General features: G+C 35.8%; 1 pseudogene; it reads right to left on the bottom strand.

Moving 5' to 3' along the window:
* Positions 1–22,899, bottom strand: part of LOC113071811 (netrin-G2-like) — a 42,448-nt pseudogene that overhangs the window by 13,903 nt on the left and 5,646 nt on the right.

The following is a 22,899-nucleotide window of genomic DNA, read 5'->3' on the forward strand; positions in this document are numbered from 1 at the left end:
GCAACCTCAGCAGCTGTCCATAAAGAAACTACTGGACTTTACAGCAAAGAATGTGTGTGTGTGTGTGTGTGTGTCTGTGTCTCTGTGTGTGTGTCTGTGTGTGTTGTGCTTGATAGTGTGAGTGAAAGTCAAGTGCAGTGAAGTGTATCTTAATACAAATGTCTTAATCCTCTCTGAGAGAACAAATGACAATCCATAAATCTTACAATAAACACGTTCATGTGCTCATCATATTTACTGAGACTGTAATATAGATCTAACACCACAGACAGACGCTTTCATGTTCACTTAATAAAGATTTGGGCTAATATGAATACCTGACACAATAAGATTGTAGTTGTCACATTTTATGAACATGATATACATTTTGTCCTAAATTATTAAAAATTTTAGTTACATTTTATTGTTTAAAAAAATTAAATATTTTCTTTTAAAAGGAACATTACTGACAAAAAAATTCTTAACTTTATTTATTTATATATTTATCACAAAAACAACTTGATTACAGCGTTAACAATAATGCAAATAATATTATAATGACAATAATTATTAATTCATATTTTAATGAATAAAACTATAATTTTCATCATTATTTAATCATATTTATTTTCAATACATTAACTTTTTTTTCTGTTGGTAGTTATTGATGAACATTAATTTTGTATATTATTATATGTTTATACAATCAAATATGTAAATTACAACTATGACTGGACAGGCCAGAATCTGCATTTAAAAGATGATTTAATACTTTAATTTTTTTAAAATGAGCTATGTGTCATGCTACACTCAATTTATGGTATATGGTAGCTTATCAATCATATAAAGTGCATTACAATGTGATTTGACATGAGATTTCATTGCTTCTAATGCTTTAAAAGTCCAAAAGGACATACCGTTCTTTATGGAAAGAGCCGGTACTCTAAGTTTTGATTTCCACATTTTAGCATAATTAAATCCAGTCCTCAGATTTTAGCCCAACATCAGTGCAGGAAACAGGAGAAGATGTGCGATGTGATCTGGGCGGCCCATAGGCATCGCTTTGTGCGCTGTGATCTGAAACATGTTCTCGCTTTCTACTTTCATTAATGTTCACTGTTGTCTGTGTTTGGTGTGGTTTCCTATCAGACATCAGACGTAGAGGACGTATTTCTACAATTTTCCAGTTGAGATACCATTTATGTATTCATTTTCATTTGCTTTTATTTAAATATTTTCTGTTTTCATTCATTAGATTTTTTTTTATTTTGTTGTATGTTTTTCTCATTTTTAAATGTCTAATATGTTTTGTTTCGTCTAATATGTCAAATTTGTAAGTTTTTAGCTATTATAGTACTTCAACAAAAACAATAAATGTTGAAAGTGTTAGGGTCGTTGTTATTTCTTAAGATTTTATTTAATATAAATGTAATTTATTTTATTGAAATATGTTTTTTATGTTTTAATTTTAGTTAATCTAGTTAACTTTAGTCAGAAGATATGGTTAGACGTTCTTATTTTATTTTTTATTTACATATTATTTAGAGCGAGAGAGAAAGTATAATGTTTTATAGTATATTAATGTATTATTTATATTAATTAATTAATTTTATTTTATTGAAATATGTTTTTTATGTTTTAATTTTAGTTAATCTATTTAACTTTAGTCAGAAGATATGGTAAGATATTTTTATATATTTTTTATTTACATATTATTTAGAGTGAGAGAGAAAGTATAATGTTTTATAGTATATTAATATATTATTTATTATTTATTATTTATTTATTTTTCAGGCCAAAAGTTAATTGGCAAAATCTGTATGGATAGAAACAAATATTATGTGTAAATATTAAGACAGAATTTAATCATAAATGTAAACTATTCCTTTAACACAGTAGCCATCATGTCATGGTTGGATATAAGACAGGTTTGTTTATTGTTAACAAATTGTCACTCACTGCAATTACAGCCCAAACCTGTGATAGTCCCCAGTGTCTCATTTATATCATTACGACAGTCGATATATGTACCAGTAATGACTCAAGCATTATTGCAGATCATTTGTTCGCCTCCTGATAGTTTTAATAGTTATTGGTTATGATAACATGCCCTGTATTAACAAGCATCTGTTTGCCCTATAATAATACACAACACAATCTGATTAGATGAGTTGCTCCAAATGCTTTATGGATAATAACTGGCCTGACTCAGTAGAGTCGCTTAACTCAGCTCAATGATAGCATGGGGTAGATTAGTCATCATCTAATACCGAGTAAGTTAACAAACAATAATCATTTCATGTGTGGATGTGACAGGAATAGTCATTTTTAATATATATATAAAATAAAGTAAACCAAACTTAATTAAGCATTGCTTGGTAATTGGTTGACCTTAATTGTGTTTTATCTAATTGTGTACTTAAATTTAACAGCGGAATAATTTTTGGTTGATTGCAATCCTTTACATACCTTTCTAACAAAGTTATCTGAATAAGAATTACAATTTTAAATTCAGAATATCAATATTCAGAATTCAGAATATTCATAAATTCATTTACTTTTTCGAGTTACTATTTTAAGTTTGTAACTGCAAAAACATTAAAGGTGCACTAAGCGAATTAATCAAACAGTGTTGATATCTGAAAGCACCAAAACAAACACGCCCCATCAGGACCTCGCTTCTGTTTTGATATCTTTTCCCAAACATGTACGTACACAACCATGTCAACGACAGTCGCGGAAACAAGTGAAGATGACACAAGCATATTCAGACAAAATCCAACACAAATAAGTCTTGTGAAACCAAGCAAAATCATTGTAACTTACCTATCAAGAAGAAAAAAACAATGCAATCTTGGCGTCCGCTTCCAAGCCTTCCCACTCCTTGAGTTCTCGCCACCTCTGGAAAGCTGCACTGATATTTACATGGGTCCTACCTCTTGCCTGATTGTAACCACTTTTCTAATGTTTTATTCTTGTGATATTTTCCTCTTTTTTTATCTGCCATCTCTCTCTCTATATATAGTCGATCTGCTAATATCAATCCTGTGCGCTCAAAATCTCTCTGTCATTACTAGGCAAATGTGTTTTGGGACTCAGCCCAACCCTGTGGTCAAAAGCATTTTTCAAATATTGCTTAGTTCCCTTTAAAAACAAAACGTTAATTTAAAAGTGAAGTATGTAATGCTAAAAAAGAAAATCCCCAGCCTCCAACCCATCTAGCATTGGTCAGTCAAACAGATAGTCCCGCCCCCAAACTCACGCCATTGGCTGAGTCTGTGTTGCTGTGTTTTAACATTTAAAGGGTATTTTACCTACTAATGAAAATTCTGTCATTAATTACTCACTCTCATGTTGTTATAAACCCGTAAGACCTTTGTTCATCTTCGGAACACAAATTAAGATATTTTGATGCAATCCGAGAGCTCTCTGTCCCTTCATAGACAACAACACAACTGTAATGATACTGTCTCCGTAATAGAGGCGTGCTGCTGCAGATGGGATGAAGAGGAGAAGACTTGTAGAATAAAGTCATCATTTTTGTTTTCTTTGTGCAAAAGAAGCATTCTTGCATCATCGTAAAATGACAATTGAAACCGTGATGTCACATGGACAGTTTTATCGATGCCCTGCTAAGTTTCTGGACCTAGGAACATTACAGTTGTGTTGCTGTCTATAAAGGGTCAGAGCTCTCAGATTGCATCAAAAAAATCTTAACATGTGTTCTGAAGATGGTCTTACAAGTTTTGGAACGACATGAACTAATCCTTTAACACTGGTATTTCTCTTCAGTTGTTTGTGTGTTCTCACCTGGCCAGCACCTCCACGTTAGAAATGGCGTAGAAGTATTTCATCAGGTTTTCTCTCTGGACGTACGTTCCTCCGAGAGCGGGTCTGAGGAGGCGGAGCCTGAGATTGGTGAACGTGAAGAAATCTCGTAAACCCTTCATGCTCTCCATCCGCGTGTACAGGCCTTCCATGTTCAGCAGCCTCGGGCCGGCGAAGATGGCGAAGCGGGAACGCACCTCAAAGCGCACCACCTTCTCGTTCTTGGACCCGACCCAGCGTGAGTATTGCTCTGTGCAGATGACGTGCGTGACGTTGGCCGCGGTCAGATCGCGCGCTCGTCTCGGCGCAATGTTGAACGCATCCCAGCAGTCATCGGCGTAATACTGGTAGGGCTGCCACGTGCGGCCAAAATTGAGTGACTTCTCCAGCACCATGACGGTGGGACGGCCGTATTCGAAGGTGATCTGAATGTCGTCGGTGAGTTCGAGGGTTTTGTTCCAGGACAAGGTGATGTTGGCCTGAAGAGGCTCGGGATACCGCCGCCATGTGACCGTCTGCCAGTAGGTGATGAGGCCGCTGCGCTCGCGGTCCTGCATCAGCTGCGGCGGGTGAGCCAGGTCAGGGTTAGACGCGTCACATTCATCACTGCAGAGGTATGGATTCTCCTGCAGACAGAGAGACAGAGACACCCTTGTGAAAAAGAAACACACTTCAGCATACTGTACATGGATACTTAAGTGTTAAGAAATAGTCAAAAAAGTATTCTCTCTTTAAGTACATTTAACTCTTGTCTTGCCAGCAACCACCAGCGTTTTTTATGATTTTCACTAAAATTTGATGGCCTCCAGTATATTTTGCTGTATGAATATTTGAATTTGAAAAAAATAATCTGAGCCTCCACCTTTAAACAAAAAAATCTGTTTTATTCTAGCTTAATGCATTCTTTTTTTTTTTTTTTTTTGTTATCAACACTTGAATATAGGTAGGTTTCGTAAAAATGTATAGTTTTGAGTAACACCTCCAAAGCTTGCACAGCCATACCACTTCCTGGATCATCATTTTAGTCTGTAAACATTATGCACTTTTCATTTATATGCTGTCTATTGCTGATGATTGCATTTATTTATTAAGCGGTGTCTTCTAAAAGACGACATAACTCGTCAATGGCAGGGAAAAAGTGGCTTTTAAGCGACAGTTTACCAAAAATTTGTATTATTAATTACTCACTCTCATGTAATTCCAAACCCGAAAGTCCTCCATTTATCTTGGGAAAACAAATTAATATATTTTGATGAAATCCGAGAGCTTTCTGACTCTCCATAGACAGCAATGTACAGTAACTGAAATGTTTCCAGGCCCACAAATATGGAGCCAGAACAGTCTCAATAAAGAAAAATCCACACACTATGCACACACAGGATTCATACATGCACACACATAATTCATAAATACACACACAGGATACACAAATGCGCACAAAATTTACAAATGCACACACAAAATTTAAAAAGCCCAAAAGATTCACAAAATGAATGAATCTTGAAGTCAGGGGAGTCTCAAAATTCACAGTTTGTAAATCAAGATATATGTGTGTGTGCATCAGAAGTACATGTCTGAATCTTGTCCTGTGCATTTGTGAATCTTGAGTGCATTTGTAAATGTTGTTTGCATTTCTGAATTGTGTGTGTATTTCTGAATTTTGTGTGCATTTCTGAATTTTGTATGCATTTGTGAATCTTCTGTGTTTTTAAATTTTGTGTGTGCATTTGTAAATTTTGTGCGCATTTGTGTATCCTGTGTGTATATTTATGAATCATGTGTGTGCATGTATGAATCCTATGTGTGCATATGTGAATGTAGTGTGTGTATTTATCTTTATTGAGACTCTTTTGGCTCCATACACAAAACATGTGAAGATGTTATTATAATAGTCCATGTGATATCAGTGGTTTGACTGTAATGTTATGAAGCTACGAAAATAACTTTTGTGTGCAAAGAATTTGCTTACATTCTGACGAATGCACACGCATGTGTCTTGGTACTTTTGTGAAAGTCCACCAAAAACAGACTCAGAAGAGAATAATTGTGTTTTTTTTTGTGCACAAAATGTATTATCTTAGCTTCCTAAAATTAAGGTTGAATCACTGATGTCACATGGACTATTTTAATGATGTTCTTACTACCTTTCTGCCTTGAATGTGTCAGTTGTGTTGCTGTCTATTGAGGGATTTCATCAAAAATATCTTCATTTGTGTTTCAAAGATTAAGGAAGGCCTTATGGGTTTGGAACGATATTAGGGTGAGTAATTAATGACAGAATTTTTACTTTTGGGTGAACAAACCCTTTAGTTTTATAGTATTTGCAAGTAGAGTTTTTCTCTTTTTCTTTTACTTTAAATGCACTTTTTTGAAGCTCAGCACGCGTTCAACACAATTAAGCGCACTTCTTTTTCACAAAGACAGGAGATGTGATAGAGATAGAAACAGTGACTGATCGATTGACAAAAACAGAAGCAGGTAGAAAGTGTGTGTGATGCACAGATGCAAACAGAAACAAAAAAAGAAAGGGGACGTGAGTGAAGACAGATTGTAAACTCACACACACACACACACACATACATGCACACATGGGCGCTTGTCAGGGTAAAACTACAGTGAAGAACTTGTGGGCTTTTATTAAAAGCAAAGACTGCAGGGATTGTTGATCTGTGAGCACAAACTCCTGCTGCGCACACACACACACACACATCATTAAAAATCTGGGTCAATTCCATCAGCTCGCTTTATAAAATCACACAGACGATGATAATCTAACTATAGTTAGCAGAGACGACTGCGTTCAGGCATGACGGCTTTGAATCTGTCTATTCAGCATGTATTCAGGATCTGTGCCGATATATCAGATTCACACCTCGACAGACAAATAAACACTCGCCTCCTTTTGTTCTCCGTCTCACAGGAGCGGCGACATACACAAATGCTGCTTAATAAAGACATCACACACACGCCTCATAAGAGAAGCTTGTACAGCGCGGTGCATCTTGGGAAATACATCATCTGATTTATGAAGCCAGGCACACGGAGAATAAAAAATAAATTAAAGGGGAGATAAAACAAAGTGCGTGTATGTAAGAGAATGACAGAGAGAGAATAAAGAGGGGTGGTAAAGTGATAAAGCGACTTGGGCTCCACACTTCTCATCTGTATAACCTAAAACTACAGATGGACCGATAATCAGCTCCTGTTTTTGTCAATATTCACACTTTTTGTTATCAGCTAAAAATCTGTTCTCACTTCTTTAATATTTAGTTAACAGATAATTGGTACCAGTCAGAGAATAGCACACACACAATGAAAGTATTCAAGTGAGTTGGGATAATTGCTCAACTTTTAACAGTCATTCATTCTCAAGTTAGAGACATGTAACTTAATTAGAAATAGTTTTTTAATGTACATCAATCTAGATCACAAAAATGTCACTGCACAATTTCAAATAATAGCTATATAATATATATATATATAGCTATTTATATAGGTATAATTCGTCGTCTTATAATTATTATTACTTCATATTTATGCAAAGTTTAATGTCAGTAAGATATTTTAAATCAATACTTGTATTCAGCAACAACACATTAAATATTAACGTATGCATTTAGTAAATATTAAATATAAAATGAAAGTAAAAACAATTATAATTAGAGTTAAAAAATTCTAATATTTCAAATAAATGCTTTACTTTTAAAATAGATATTTAGCAAAGAATAATAAAAAAACTATAATTTCAACAAAGATATTAAGGAGCACAATGGTTTTCAACATTGATAATAATAGGAAATGTTTCTTGAGTGTTTAAGGAATCAACATATTAGAAAAGTTATTTTAAATTGCTATAATAAATCACAATATTCATGTTTTTACAGTATTTTTCTATCCAAAAAATGCAGCTTTTATAGCGACGTCTTTCAAAAACATTTTTAAAAATCTCATAAACCCAAACTTTGCATGCATTTAGCTATTTATCTGTTATTAAATGCAATATTATTATTATTATAGCAAATCAGACTGACACTGCTAATAACTTCCTGTTGAAAAATGTTTAAAGATCTGATGCAGCAGAGCTTGTAAACTCTGGGAAGTCCAGTGACCAGTTGTTCCTCGAAAGCTCTTGCTGCGTACCTCAACTTTCCTGTCCACTTTTGCTCCTAGAAGTTGTGTAACAGCCAATCAGATCATAACTGCTGATTTTTGTCAGCCTTTGCCATTTTTTATGCAATATAAATGAGCTGGCAGTTCATTTCAGCACTCTAGCAGCTTCTATAATTCCAGTTATGTAATGTCCAAAGCGTTGGATGCACTTCTGTCAGCTACTGTATAATGCATTATGCTGATTAGTTGCCAGTAAGTGTTTCAAACCAAACTCAAGCGTTTGATTCACAGACCTCATTCAGTTCGGAAACTTCAGTGACTAGTTATTCCTCTGAATGTACATCTTAATCCTTTCAGACACATTCTACAGTACAGTAATTCTGTTCTGTCTGATGGTCTGACTCTATTAGCTCCCTCTAGAACAGGGGTTTAAAGTTACCCTCTTCCCCAAGATCACATTACCGCTCTGTTCCTACAGGCCTCTGCACTGCCACTCATTTCTGCTTAACATAATGCTGTTTCCTCAAGATGCACCGGTCTATCTCTCCTTTAATCCATTGTTTCTTCTCTCCTCTTTTCTCCGTAATTTTATTAGAGAGAAACCTCATTCTGTTGCACTCTTACAGCAGTCTGTTTCTTCAGTGCAGACAGACGCCATCATCTGACCTGAATGCAACATCTGCACACATACATGCATGTATTCAAACACAAACTCATTGTGACCCCCGATATGCTAAACTATAGTTGGATTAAAGAGGAGAATACACTGAAACCTTCAACCCCCAAATCCATTGAAACCCAACTCTCTGACACACTTAGTGGAGCATTAGCATGCTTACCGTGTGTTTTGTGCATTGTGCGATTTACAGCACTATTTGTGTGTGTGAAGTGTGTGTGGGGGTTAGCTTTTGTTTATATTGTAGGGACCAAATGTCCCCAGAATGATAGTAAAACCTGAAATCACATGCATCCTGAATAGCTAGTTCCCAGGAGGAAAATGGCTTAATTAACATGCTAAATAATGTAAAATGTAAAAACACAGAATGTTTTCTGGGAGTGTTAGCTTTAGAGTGCTGTATAAAATATCTTTAGCTCATTTATAAGTAGTACTATTTTTATAAAAACAATAAAAGTCAATGATGAGTTCCCACTGCAAGTGTGTGCTTGCATGCACTTGTATTTGCATATCTATTTCATTAATTAGAGTGTGCTTTGGTGTTTGCATGCTTGCGTGGATGTACTGGTAATGCTTGTGTATGTATGTATATGCTTGTGCTGTTGTTTTTGCATGCTTGTACTGTATGTGAGTGCTTGTGTGCATGTTTTAGCATGCTCGCATATGTGCATATGAGTGCTTGTCTGCATGCGTGCATGTATATTTTATCTATATTTGTGTGTTGGTCGCCGTGATTTTGCCAAGTAAGACATGTTCCTGGATCAAAATCTTCTGATGATCCTGGATCAACATTATTGTCCAAAAATATACTTAACCCATTCCCTACCCCTGATTTATTCCTAAAATCAGTGGGAAAGGATTGCTGATTAATAAGGGTGTAGAAGCACCTAACTCTGGTTGTAAGCCTAAAACAGATATTATATATGAGATATAAGTTATATCTCAATTCTGATTGGTTGATTGTAATGTTGTTCCTGGATCAACAAGGATGTTGATGTGTGTCTGAGGATACATGTACCCTGCCAGTGTACATGCAATGTGGTGGCATCTGTGTGTATATGTACTTGTACTTGCATGTATATTTCTTCTATATGTCTTTGCATTTGTGCATGTATTGCCAATGCTTGTATGTGTGTGTGTGTGTGCATTAATTTGATTGCTTGCATTTTTGTTTTGCATGCCTCAGTATGTCTGTACAGTATGCTTACGTGTATATTTGTATCTGTGTACTTTTATGTAGTAATAACATGCTTGATAATGTGCATACGTGTGCTTTTATGCATGTATATTTAATCTATATGTGTCTGTTTGGGTGTTTGGATGCTTGTTTGGATTGGGTGTTGGATGTTTGCATGCTTGTTTCCCCATGCCTCTATTGTTTTGGGTTATTTGGGTGCTTGTGTGCATGTATTTGACTGATAGCAAATATGCATACGTGTGATTGCATGCATAGATGTGTGCTGGCATGTGCACGTGTATCTATGCATGAATGCATGTTTGTGTTTCTGTTGTCAAGACACTTTTAAGGGACAGAGTCTCTTTTTTAAGAGAATGTTATAACACAGAATCAGCTCTTCTCACCAATGAATTTTTCAAGTGTTTGACTGTGTCTTTTCCATGACCTTGGTCCAATAATGCATGTGGCAAAGATGCAAAACTAGCATGCCTATGCTTTCCCAAGAATCCCATCCTCCTGCCCCATATAAACGCACACACATACACGGCCAACTGTTCCGGCAGGTGGCCTACATCACTAAGCTCCTAGAGCAATTATCCACGCTGGAATCCCGTCTCTGCGACAACAATCAGCATGGAGCTAGATCCCTGTCACAGCGTCCATATAGCAGCCTGTTAAACCAACCAACTGGGACATTACACCACCGTTAAACAGGAACTTTACCTAGTGCCATCCGCATCCCATGCAATCAGTTAAAGAACAACATCAGTATCACAGGCTCCAGACTGTGACCAAATTACCTCACGTTATGCTATGGAAGCTCTCTTTTATTTATTTTTTAAAGTATTTGCTAAACGTTCTGTAATTTCTTAGTCGTTATAAAATACAGCATGTGGTGTATGCCGTGCCTAATCTTCTTTGTTTTTGTTAATAAATGTTTTGTAAGCTACTTTGTCAATTTCATCTGACTGTTTCATTGTTATTGTTCTTTTTAATTAAAAATAACAAAAAATCCATTGTTTTTAGTCTTAAAAAGTGAAATATGTATAGATGTAAGCAAATCAGCCAATTATCTTTTCTTGTAAAACGTGATAACAACATTGTCCAAAATTGAAAGCTAAAGCCTACGAAGTCCGCCTTGTAACACAGCAAAAGAGGAGAAAAAAGGAGGAAAAAGACCAGGTTGAATGTTAACCATTTTGTTTCCATATAACTGTAAACTATGATAAAAGTTCATCAGCATGCTTTGATTAATCCCATGAGCTGTAATGTTGTAGCAAAAAAATACAATACAAATTTGCTCATGCTACCAATTGAGAAAGTTAGTCACAAAAGAGCGACCAGTGGGAAGAATGAGTCTCGAGCCCTGTCAGTATCGTAAAATGAGTTAATCTATCTCTCTCTTTGTCATCTCTGTGGATGTATATACCTTTAGATCCTCTTCCTGTAAGTGTGTGTGTGTGTGTGTGTGAGTGAGAGAGTTATAGTGGTCTTTAAGAAACTGAGAACACAATGTGAGCTCTATTCGGTTTACGAGAACATCACTAAGAATACACTCTAAGGAATACACTAGGAAGTGTACGTCTGTTCCAAAGCTTGGTCTGTTCTCACTGACTTTAGTCAACATAGGCAGCTTCCTTCTAAGACAGCATCCTGACTGAATTGGATCATAGCAGCCCCAGATGGAATCTGCAGACCTTTTTTTTTTTTGCATTTTCAGTGCTTTTTGGAGATAAAATGTGTTAAATGGAGCTGACTGTACTGCAGTCTTATTGATGGCTGAAAGCATAATCAAAATATTTATTAAACAAATATGAAAGGGGTGCAGGATGTGAACTAATAAGGCAGCTAATAAGGAATCTCAGAATGTCTTATTATTGCTTACTATTTAGAACAAGCTGTGAGCACAAATATGATTTCTTAAGATGTTGCCACGTTATGCGGCTAACTAGGATTTCTAATTAAGTTTAAATGTGAAGTATGTATTTTTTTTATGTTTAAACAATATGCTGTGTGTGTGTGTATGAAAGTATAAGCAGTAAATATTTGGATTTTTGTATTTAATTTAAAATGAAGAAATGAAGAAGCAATCAGAACTGCTAACAGCGGCGCTCACCTGGTGTTTCGGTACAGGTGTGTGTCATAATTAAGTGTAAATATAGCCAAAGAAAAAGTAGCTGCAACCACAGTTCATGACAAAATAAAAAAAAACTAAAAAGGCTGTTCTTTAATAAAGGTTCTGGCACACTGGAAAGCGCTTGCAAACACATTTGTCTTTTTCGAAATGAAAAAACTGAGGTCAAAGCTTTGGAAACTTTCTTTATAAGTTTTTCAGGTAAGTGTTCTGGGTATTGAGATGAACAGTACTGGTAATCTCATACAACCTAGCATGTAATCAGTCTTTTTTTTTACATATATGTATAGAAATTATGATATTCAGGGATGACAGGATGAATAGTGATATTGCTGTATTTCTAATATTATGCAAAGAAAGCTATGGATCATACATTTAGCTATGAATGAAAATGTTTATTTTAGATGTTGTTTTGAACCGTGTTGTACTTAAGGCAGAGATTTTTACCATGGTTAAGAGGTTTTAGACACTTCATTGTGTTGCATCTACAGTAACTACACATGGTAGAGTCACTGTACAGTGGAAATAATTTGGTGTAGAAACTACTGAATTTCACAAATACATTTTGAAGTAAAAGATTGAAATGGTATTTTCTTGTTTAAAAATTGTTGAATTTTTTTTTTTTACAGTGTATAGGGCCCCTTCAGCTGTTTTTTTCTAAAACTTTGTTCATTTAGAACAATGAATACAGAAGTGGTTTATGGAAAATATATCGCATAGAAAACATTTCCATATTTTCTGTATCAAGTATTCCAGGAAAGCATTTAATAATGATCTCCTTTATTCTAGATCTCCAGAACTCTTCAAAGTGTTTTCTCTGCTTTCTTGTTTCGTTTGTAGCATGAAACTTTATAGCTGAGCGTTGACATCTGTGAGATCAGGCCGAGACACGCAGAACAACAGATTCATCCTATTAAACTAGTACTCTAGGCACCAGCTGTCTATTGTCTTTCTCTGTCCATCTCAAGCTCATCTTCGTTCCCTTTGTTTCTGTTCATATCAGCGTGCTCTCTTTCTGCAGTATGTATACTGTGCACAGTAAGCATATTTTCTCTGTGCAATATAATACCCAAATGACTACTTTTACCAAATTGAACAGAACAATACAACAGTAGATGCAGTGCACTCAACTTGACCTTCAATTTCCAGGGATTTAGTACATTATTTAAACGGGAGAAAATAGTTGGTAACTGCATCTTAAAAAAAAGAAGAAAAAAACACACTTGCCTTTAAAGGTCCCGTTTTCCGTGCTTTTTTGAAGCTTTGATTGTGTTTACAGTTGGATAATATAACATGTGTTCATGTTTCGCGTGTAAAAAAAACACTGTATTTTTCACACAATTCACTTATCTGTATAGCGCTGTTTTCACTGTCACAAACAAAGATGATTGGACTCAGAGATGAAAATAACGGCGTTTCGACGACATGGCGACAAACACAAACGCAGCTCTTCCTCTTCTCCGTCGGAGCGCAACAAGACCACGCCCCCTTTTTTGTGTATTCATGTGGGCGGAGGTTAGTCAAAAAACTGTTTTAGTGACGTCATTACTGCAGGAACTAGAGGGCTGTAGTCCAAACGGGTCGTTCGATGTAGGCGAATTCTGTTAAAGCAAATATCTCGCTTGGCATTGAAATTTGAGCTTTAGAATTTTACAGATATTATTTATACTCTAATAACAACATTACACACTAACTAAAGTTTAAAACATGGGATCACGAAGAAAAGGGCCCTTTAAAAAAAAGTACTTATAATGGAAATGATATAACATATATGCTTAAATGTGAAACACTAAACTGCATGTTATTTACAATTAAATGACAATATACATATTTTTAATATATTAATATACATATTAAGAGTGCATTTTTACTTACTTATGGAGGACTGAAGAACACCTTTAAATGTAATTTCAGAATTACTTCTATTGTCCTTTGTAATTTAGTAGATTTGAGATGTAATATCAGATAATAGTTATAATCAAATACTTTGCATGTTAGTCAGCACCTAAGTAAATGTACTTCTTTAAAGCAATACAAAAAATTCTTTAGAAATATGTATTTAAAATGTACTTTAAACATGTATTTTTAATTGTAAAAAACGTATTAGGCATTATAGCAAAGTGCATTTTTTTTAAGTGTAAAACATAAACAAGATCTCTTTAAGTACACTTAATTAATATAATATTACCTGCAAGTACAGTTTTTATTTATGAATTGACTACAAGTACAAATTGAATGCAACTAAAAGCGTGTTACTGTTTGAAATGGGATATTTCCTACTGTTTTACTTTCTATTTTTATAAAGTAGGCAGTATACAGGATGTTCGGTAAAATAATGTTAGTATTCTATTCTGGCATTGTTTTCTATCTTCTGTCATATCTCTTCTCCCTTCTTCCTGTTTCCTCCCCCTCTTTCTTCTTCACTCCCCGCTTCTCTTTCACTCTCATTTCTATTTTTAGCACTGGCTCATTTGTGCCTCTAAATCAGAGAGCACTGTTGTGTAGCATGAGGGTTTTTTACTTTCATACACACGTGTTCACACAGCGACACGTCTTACTGTTTCATGTGCACTGTGGCTGTGTGCTTTAAGAGAGGTGTGCACATGAACAACACATGCTTTTTGGGTGTGTGAGTTTGCTCCGATGAACTAAGCTGTGATTCCCCCATCATTAGGGAACTCTGTCTTTATCTCTCTCGCTTTTTCTTTCCAGACAACATGAGCAAGTAAGAAACAGGGTCACAAAAATCTGCCAGTGGTGGGTAAACTAAGAAAATTAATTAGCGATAAATATTACTATATTTTGCATTATTGTTATTAAAAATACATATTTTTACCTACACTCTTAAAAAACATGTTTTTCAAAAGAGAGTGTATTCACATTGATTTCACAAGAATTTCTTACGAGAACCATTCGTTTTTTCTTAGCATGAAGAATATTTTAATAATTTTAAGAACCGTTTACCACTATAAAGGAACCTTTTGTACAACAACTGAACAGTGAACATTTGCTGAAAATGTATTCCCCCTTAAGCCATCCAAGATGTAGTTTATTTCTTTAGCATCACATCACTTGTTTAGTAATGGATCCTCTGCAGTGAATGGGTGCCGTCAGAATGAGAGTCCAAACAGCTGATAAAAACAACATAATGATCCACAAGTAATCCACATCACTTCAGTCCACCAGTTAATGTTTTATGTAGTGAAAAGCTGCGCGTTTGAAACAAATCCATCAAAAAATTTTTAACTTCAAACCATTGCTTCCGACTAAAATAATAATAATAATAAAAAAAACTCTATCCATAATATCGCTTTCTCCAGTGAAAAAGTTGTCTAAATCTAGAGAGAAATAAATAAATTAAGTGCCGTTTACAAACTTTCCTAAATTGTTCTAATCAAATATGTGGGTGGACTTTGACGTAAGAGGTCAAAAGAAGATGGACATTTTCACTAAAGGAAATATTATTATGACTTATGAATTAATAATTTAGCCAGAAGCAATGGTTTAAAGTTTGTTTCTCACAAACATGCAGCGTTTTGGTTCACAAGATGTTATCTGATGGACTGGAGTGGATTATTGTGATGTTTTTATCAGCTGTTTGGACTCTCGTTCTGACGGCACCCATTCACCACAGAGCATCCATTAGTGAGCAAGTGATGGAATGCTACATTTCTCCAAATGCAATGAAAAAGAAGACTCATCTACATCTTGGATGGCCTGAGGGGGAGTACATTTTCAGCAAATTTTACCTTTTTTTTATTTATTTATTTTTTTTACCAATTATACATTTAATGGAAACATATAATCAATAAAGAAGATTTATTTTCAAGAGTGTATTACAGAGGAGTTTTCCTTGCATTATATTGACAAACGGTGCAGGTCATTGTCTCATTTGCAGCATCATATACTCTACAAAACATGCCGGATGAGCATCCCTCTCACATAAACGTGAACAGACATGTTCCACATTTTAATCCTGGTGGCTTAATGTGAGAAAATTTGCACATACAGTATGTGTCACATAGCATTAAAATGTTTTCCACTGGTAAATGTAATACTTTGGTAAGTGTTTAGAGCCTTGACAGATGTTAACATGCATTATGTTGCAGTTTTAGTTACCAGCCAACTGAGGAGTAGGTCATTTTTACTCACATATGCAGCTCAGTGAGAGTTAATTTTGTACCCTGGGCAGAAACATGCACAAACTGGGACAGGCACACACACACACACACACACACACACACAGGCAAACAGAGCAATGGACACAAAACACACAGTAACACACACAGACTAGAAAAAGAGCAGCTGCTGTGAGATGCGAGAGATTATTAAATACCACATCATGAAATAACATTGTTTAACTCATTTTGCTTCTGTAATGTGACATGTTTCCAAGTGAAATAGGATATAATGTGGAAAACACTTATTCATTGGGAATTGACTTGATGGCGTTTAGTAGGTCATTATTTGTAATTATTTATACATTATTTGTATATATAACCTGTGTATGTGTTATTTCATATATAAATACATATAAATATCTGAATGTATGTATGCATGTATTTATTATTTAACATTTTAAGTATATTATTTACATTACATTTTTGTACAGATTACTGCTGTTTAGGAATAATACTCTTCTTGTAGACTTCCTCCTTGTGGGTGTGTGGGCCTGGTTTCTGAACACAGAATAAGGGTCATTAATGTGTAAATGTGGACATCTAGCTGAAGTCAGAACTTTGTGGAAGTTAAAAACAAGACAATTTTCTATTTTAGTTTTTATAGACGCTCTATTTGGACTGGCGATGAAGTTTTGAGCGCTGAAACTTACTTTATGTATTTCAAAGATGCTGCAATTTTGTAATGCTCTCAGTAATTTTAACCTGGCTGTCGGTTAACAGTACTCGGTTTCCACCCCACTTTTCTCTGTCATCTGCCTTAGTCGTTTTCTTGGAAGGAGAGATACTAGGGAGGATCCCGTCTGTTGTAAAAAGTGCTGACTTTGCCAGGCTGTCCAAACACGTCATGTCTAGAATGGAAAAGGAAAACGTCCGGGCGCGCTGTGGATGTCTGCTTGCAGGACCATTAAGGGCCCCATCAATATTAAAGAGCTTGGGATGACCTGAGGAACATTCCAGAGGCCAGTCCATTAGCTGGCACAACAATTCAAGGCTTTGTGTATGTGTGTTAGATTTTTCAGTCTTGGTTTAAATAACAATCAGTATTTTAGAGTATCTTTGCATGCAACAATATTCAAACAAATCCATCTAGGAGGATTTAAAGGGATAGTTCCAAAAAAAAAAAAAAAGATAATTCAGCAAAAAGGTAATGATTTGCTTAGGATAAACCACAAAAGCAGATCATTTGCATAATGTTAACACTGTTTTTGTTTGTGCATTGAAAAAACTGAAAGGCAGAATTGAGATTTTTATTTTCTGAAGGGGGGGGGGGTAGTTAGATAGAATATTATGACATTTAAAGTTACTTTGATTCTTACCTAAACCAAGACAAATACATTCCCACAGTTGCACAAACAGAATTTAAAGGTATAATTCACCCAAAATCACAATTCTGACATCTTTTACTCGCTCATATGCTACTGCAAATTCACATGATTGGAATATGAAACTCAAATTGTATGCATGATTACCTTTTTTGGTGTTTCTTGCTTATTTTTTAAGCTTGGCAGAATTTGTACACATTTACTTTCACTACATGGAAAAGAACAATGTGAACATTCTGCAAATCATCTGCTTTTGTGTTTATGGCAAGTAAATTATGGCAGAATTGTGGCATGCAAAGTTACTCTGAAAATTCAGATTCTTACTTAAACCAGAAATAAATAATACACACATTTTCTCAAATATGATTAAAGGAAAAGTTTACCTAAAAATGTTTTGCAAAATGTTCTTTTCCAAAGTCATACATATAATCCGAATGCCATTTGTCATGTCAAGTCTAAGTAAATCATGAAAGAATTGTGATTTTCGGGTGAACCATCCCTTTAAGTTGTGCTTGTATAAATGTGTGTGAGAGAGTGAGAGCGAGTGAGAGAAAATGGGTCTCCCTTAGCCTTACATTAAACAGATCGTTAACTGTTAAGTGTGTGAGAGCTGTGTCCATTTACGGCTCCCTTATGAGACTAATAACCGTATGTGTTTCAGTCCCATCAGCAGCTTCATCATAGTGAAAAGGCACAATCATAGTGAACAAAGTTTATGTGTGTTTGTGCACGACATTGCAGTGTCTGGATAATTTAATCAGGGTTGTATTACCTCTTTTCCCCTGACACTAGTATTTATTTATGCTCTTGTTCTCTTCAGCCTGCACAACCTTTTGCTTGTTTTTTCCTTCTGCAAAGTCAAGCATCACTGTTACTGTTGCTCTTACTGGATTTGAAGCATTACGCTCAAGTATTAAACAGGTGACAAAATAACACAGACTTACTTTGGAGCCAAGCCATATCTATATTTATACATAAAAATTATTTTAATATCATTAAAACACTGCTTTAATTATTTTATGTTTAATTTAATTTAACAAATAAATAATCCTTTCTAATCACCCTACTACTTGCCCGTTTGATCCTATTCCATCTCATCTCCTTCAAGCCATGTCTCCTGCAGTTGTACCTGCACTCACTCACATCATCAATACATCCCTCCACACTGGTGTTTTTCCCTCATCATTTAGACAGGCACGTCCTGTCTAACTCCACTACTTAAGAAACTCAAACTCAACCTCAACCCATCTCTTTTAGAGAACTACAGACCAGTTTCCCTTCTTCCTTTCATTGCAAAAACACTTGAACAAGTCTCTACATTTCTCACACACAACAACCTCCTTGACAGCAACTAATCTGGCTTCAAAAGTGGACATTCAACTGAGACGGCCTTGCTCTCAGTTGTTGAAGCTCTAAGACTGGCAAGAGCAGAAAATCCCAATCTTCATTACTTATCCTGCTTGATCTGTCCGCTGCTTTTGACACAGTTAACCACCAGATCCTCCTATCAACCCTACTGGCAAAAAGCATCTCAGGAACCACACTTCAATGGTTTGAGTCTTACCTACCAGATAGGTCCTTCAAAGTATCTTGGAGAGGTGAGGTGCCCAAGTCACAACATCTAACTACTGGGGTGCCTCAGGGCTCAGTTCTTGGACCACTTCTCTTCTCTGTCTACATGGCATCATTAGGTTCTGTCATTCAGAAACATGGCTTTTCATACCACTGCTATGCTGATGACACTCAACTATACCTCTCATTCCATCCTGATGATCCTATTGGAGCTTTTCGCATCTCAGCTTGTCTAACAGACATTTCTTCCTGGAGTATGGACCATCACTTTCAACTCAACGTTTCATCACAATTTCACCATCAAGTTAGGCACATCAACCATAACTCCTTAAAAACTATTCTTTAAAAAAAAATCCAACTACCTTTCTAATCTTTTTGTATTCTATTTTATTTTAATTTATTATGCAATTGTATGTGTGTGTGTGTGTGTGTGTGTGTAAAGATCTCTAACACTAGCTTGCTCTATTTTTTTTATTCTATCTGTTTTCTTTTTTATTTATTATATTATTTAAAATCCCATGCTACGTGTACTGTTAACCTGTAACTGAGACTTGTTATAGCACTTATATATCATTGCTCTTTTTGTTGTTTTTGATTGCTTCCACTGTCCTCATCTGTAAGTCGCTTTGGATAAAAGCATCTGCTAAATGACTAAATTTAAATGTAAATCATTGATAAAAAAAAAAAACATAAAAGAATTCTATTAATTTAATTGTAATTTTGTTGCATTTTTTATGTCTACTATTTGAACTGGTAGATTTAATTCTTTATTATTCTTTAGTTGTTACATCAATTTAAATTAAAGGGGGGGTGAAATGCTCGTTTTCACTCAATATCCTGTTAATCTTGAGTACCTATAGAGTAGTACTGCATCCTTCATAACTCCAAAAAGTCTTTAGTTGTATTATATTCATAAGAGAAAGATAGTCTGTACCGATTTTTCCCGGAAAAACACGAGCGCCTAGAGGCGTGACGTGTGGGCGGAGCTAAAGAATCACGAGCGCCAGTAGGCTTTTGCGTTGAGAGCGTTTGGAAGCTGTGACACAGTGAGGACAAAACCAACGAAAACAAACCATGGCTAACAGTCAGATTCAGCGTATATTTATGATCCAGAATCAGATCCCGAGGCTGAAACTGAACGAGAGCAGCAGCAGCAACAACTCGCTCCGAGCGGGGCTCGAACCCGGGTCTCCGGCATGGAAGGCGGACGCACTAACAAGAAGGCAGAGATATTTTAAGCAGTTTTACTCACCGCATGCGGTTCCAACACACGATCGTGGCCCTTTTTCGTTGGGATTGCATCATCCTTAAGAAATAAACGATACGCAAATCCGTCATCAAACTGGGCCTTGTTTGTAAAACAAGCATCTTCGAAATGCAGGGAACAAACACAAACACTTGCACAACTCCGTTGATGCACTGTAAAAAATAAACTCCATCCACTGGTCCCATAATGCTGTTTTTTTGGTAATCTGTGCAGGGTTGTCTTGCCCTGGCAACCAAAAACACACTTCTTTTGTTACATTTGGCGACGCTCTCGCTCTGATCAGTGATTGTCTGTTGTGCTCTCAGTGCTCTGCTATACGGGAGCGCGCGCTCTTCCGGGAGAAGTGCCCTCAGGACCCATATAAGGAAATTCCGCTCCATCTAACGTCCCACAGAGCCATACTCGAAAAAAACTTTCCGAAACTTGTGACAAACCGGAAGGAGTATTTTTGGAACAGAAATACTCCTTCAAACGTACAACTGAATTTTTTGAAACTTTGTCTATGTTTAGCATGGGAATCCAACTCTTTAACAGTGTAAAAAACTCAGTATGCATGAAATAGCATTTCACCCCCCTTTAAAGTCACAATTACCAAACGCTCTCAACGCAAAAGTCTACTCGCGCTCGTGATTCTTTAGCTCCGCCCACACGTCACGCCTCCAGACGCTTGTGTTTTTCAGAAAAAAATCCACACAGACTATTTTTCTCTTATAAATATAATAAAACTAAAGACTTTTTGGAGATATGAAGGATACAGTACTACTCTATAGGTACTCAAGATTAACAGGAGATTGCATTTCACCCCCCCCCCCCCCCCCCTTTAAATGTTAATAGGAATTCATTCTATGTCAAGTTGTTTTTTGTTTTAGTTAACTAAGATAACCCTGCACCAGACACAAAGAAACCACCTAGCGACACCTTAGCAACCATCCACAACATCCTGTCACATTTACAGCCGCATAACATTTGCACAGGCAAGCACCAATCACACTCTCTTTTAGTAACAGAACTGGTGGAATACCTTTTGATTCTGTATGTTATCCTCACAAATCTCACTTAATAAAACCCATATTGCACTGCGTGACCTCTTTGTCCTTGAGAATAACCTGCTGACCCTTGCTATAAGTGAAGTGAAATTCGACATCCTCCCAGGCCTCTGTTCCTGTGAGCCTGACTCTGCCAACAAACCCACATGGGTAAAAACAACACCTCGGCCTTCTGCTTTCTACGCCTGCTGACCTCAGCTGCATTTTTCTGCAGTGGTCGGTGACCTGCACGGCACATCCTGCTCAAATTAACGCTGCTTCAAGACCTCCGCCCCCATTATGGGCTAAATTTGGCACCGTTCAACAAGTCCTGCTTAGTTTACACCAGCCAATGGCTAGTGGTCAAAAAATGAATCGAGGAACAATCTGGAAGCATCTGCCTGAGGTCTGTCCCATTCAGGTACTAATTGACACTTTGTAAATTCTATAAAGTTAGTATAATTCGATAGTCAAGCAATTTTGAGCAATAATCATTATACTGTATTAGTTTATTTTATAAAACAGATGCAAGATGCAGACTCAATGCATAAGTTAATGAAATGAACAAATAATCTTAAAGGAATAGTTCACTGGACGAAGCAATATTATGGATCATGGACTCATATTTTAACTAGAAGCAACGGTTTTGAGTTAAAAACATCTTGATGATAGATTTGTTTCTTACAAACATGCCGCTTTTGGCTTTTCCAAGATGTTAACTGCAGTGGTGTGGATTACTTGTGGATTATAGTGATGTTTTTATCATCTGTTTTGACTCATTCTGATGGCACCCATTCACTGCAGAGGATCCATAATGAAATGCTACATTTTCCAAATATCTTCTCGTGAACAAACAAACACATCTACATCTTGGATGACCTGTGGGTGAGTAAACTGTCAGCAAATTTTCATTTTTGGTGATTGAAACTATTCCTTTAATTTGATGAGCTCCCACTTACCAGCTTATAGGCAAATGAGTTACAGCTAGTGGGAAATGTTACATCACTTAATTGTATTTGTCTAGCTAATGAGCAGAAAAAAAGGATGCAGGAAGAAACATATTACTGTCAAGCCTGCTGACCATGTGACACATCTTCAAACTTCGGGTTGTGGGAAACAGAAATTAGCATGCTGTATATTTTTATCACACCCTACTTCCCTATTTCTCATATTGACTGTCCTGAATAGTATTCAAGATTGGAATTAATATGGCCTCGATCATACAGTAGCATGTTGATAAAAGATGGATGTACTATTTCGATTTTATGTTTTTGGGGTTAATATTGATTTTAAGACTAATATATTTTACAGAGCCTGTGTTTTGATTTCTCAGAACACCAACTTTCATATGTTTGGGTTGGTGTTTTTTTTTAATGTTTTTAAGTCTCTTCTGCTCACCAAGGCTGCATGTATTTGATCAAAAATAGAGTAAAAGCTGTAATATTATGAAATATTATTACAATTTCAAATAACTTTTTTCTATTTGAATATATTTTAAAATTTAATTATTTTTCTGTGATGCAAAGCTGAATTTTCAACATCATTACTCCAGTTTTCATCATCACATGATCATTCAGAAATCATACTAATATGCTGATTTTCTGCTCAACAAACATTTTTATTATCAT

Source organism: Carassius auratus, unplaced genomic scaffold, assembly GCF_003368295.1.
Source record: "Carassius auratus strain Wakin unplaced genomic scaffold, ASM336829v1 scaf_tig00008180, whole genome shotgun sequence".
Lineage (NCBI taxonomy): Eukaryota > Metazoa > Chordata > Actinopteri > Cypriniformes > Cyprinidae > Carassius > Carassius auratus.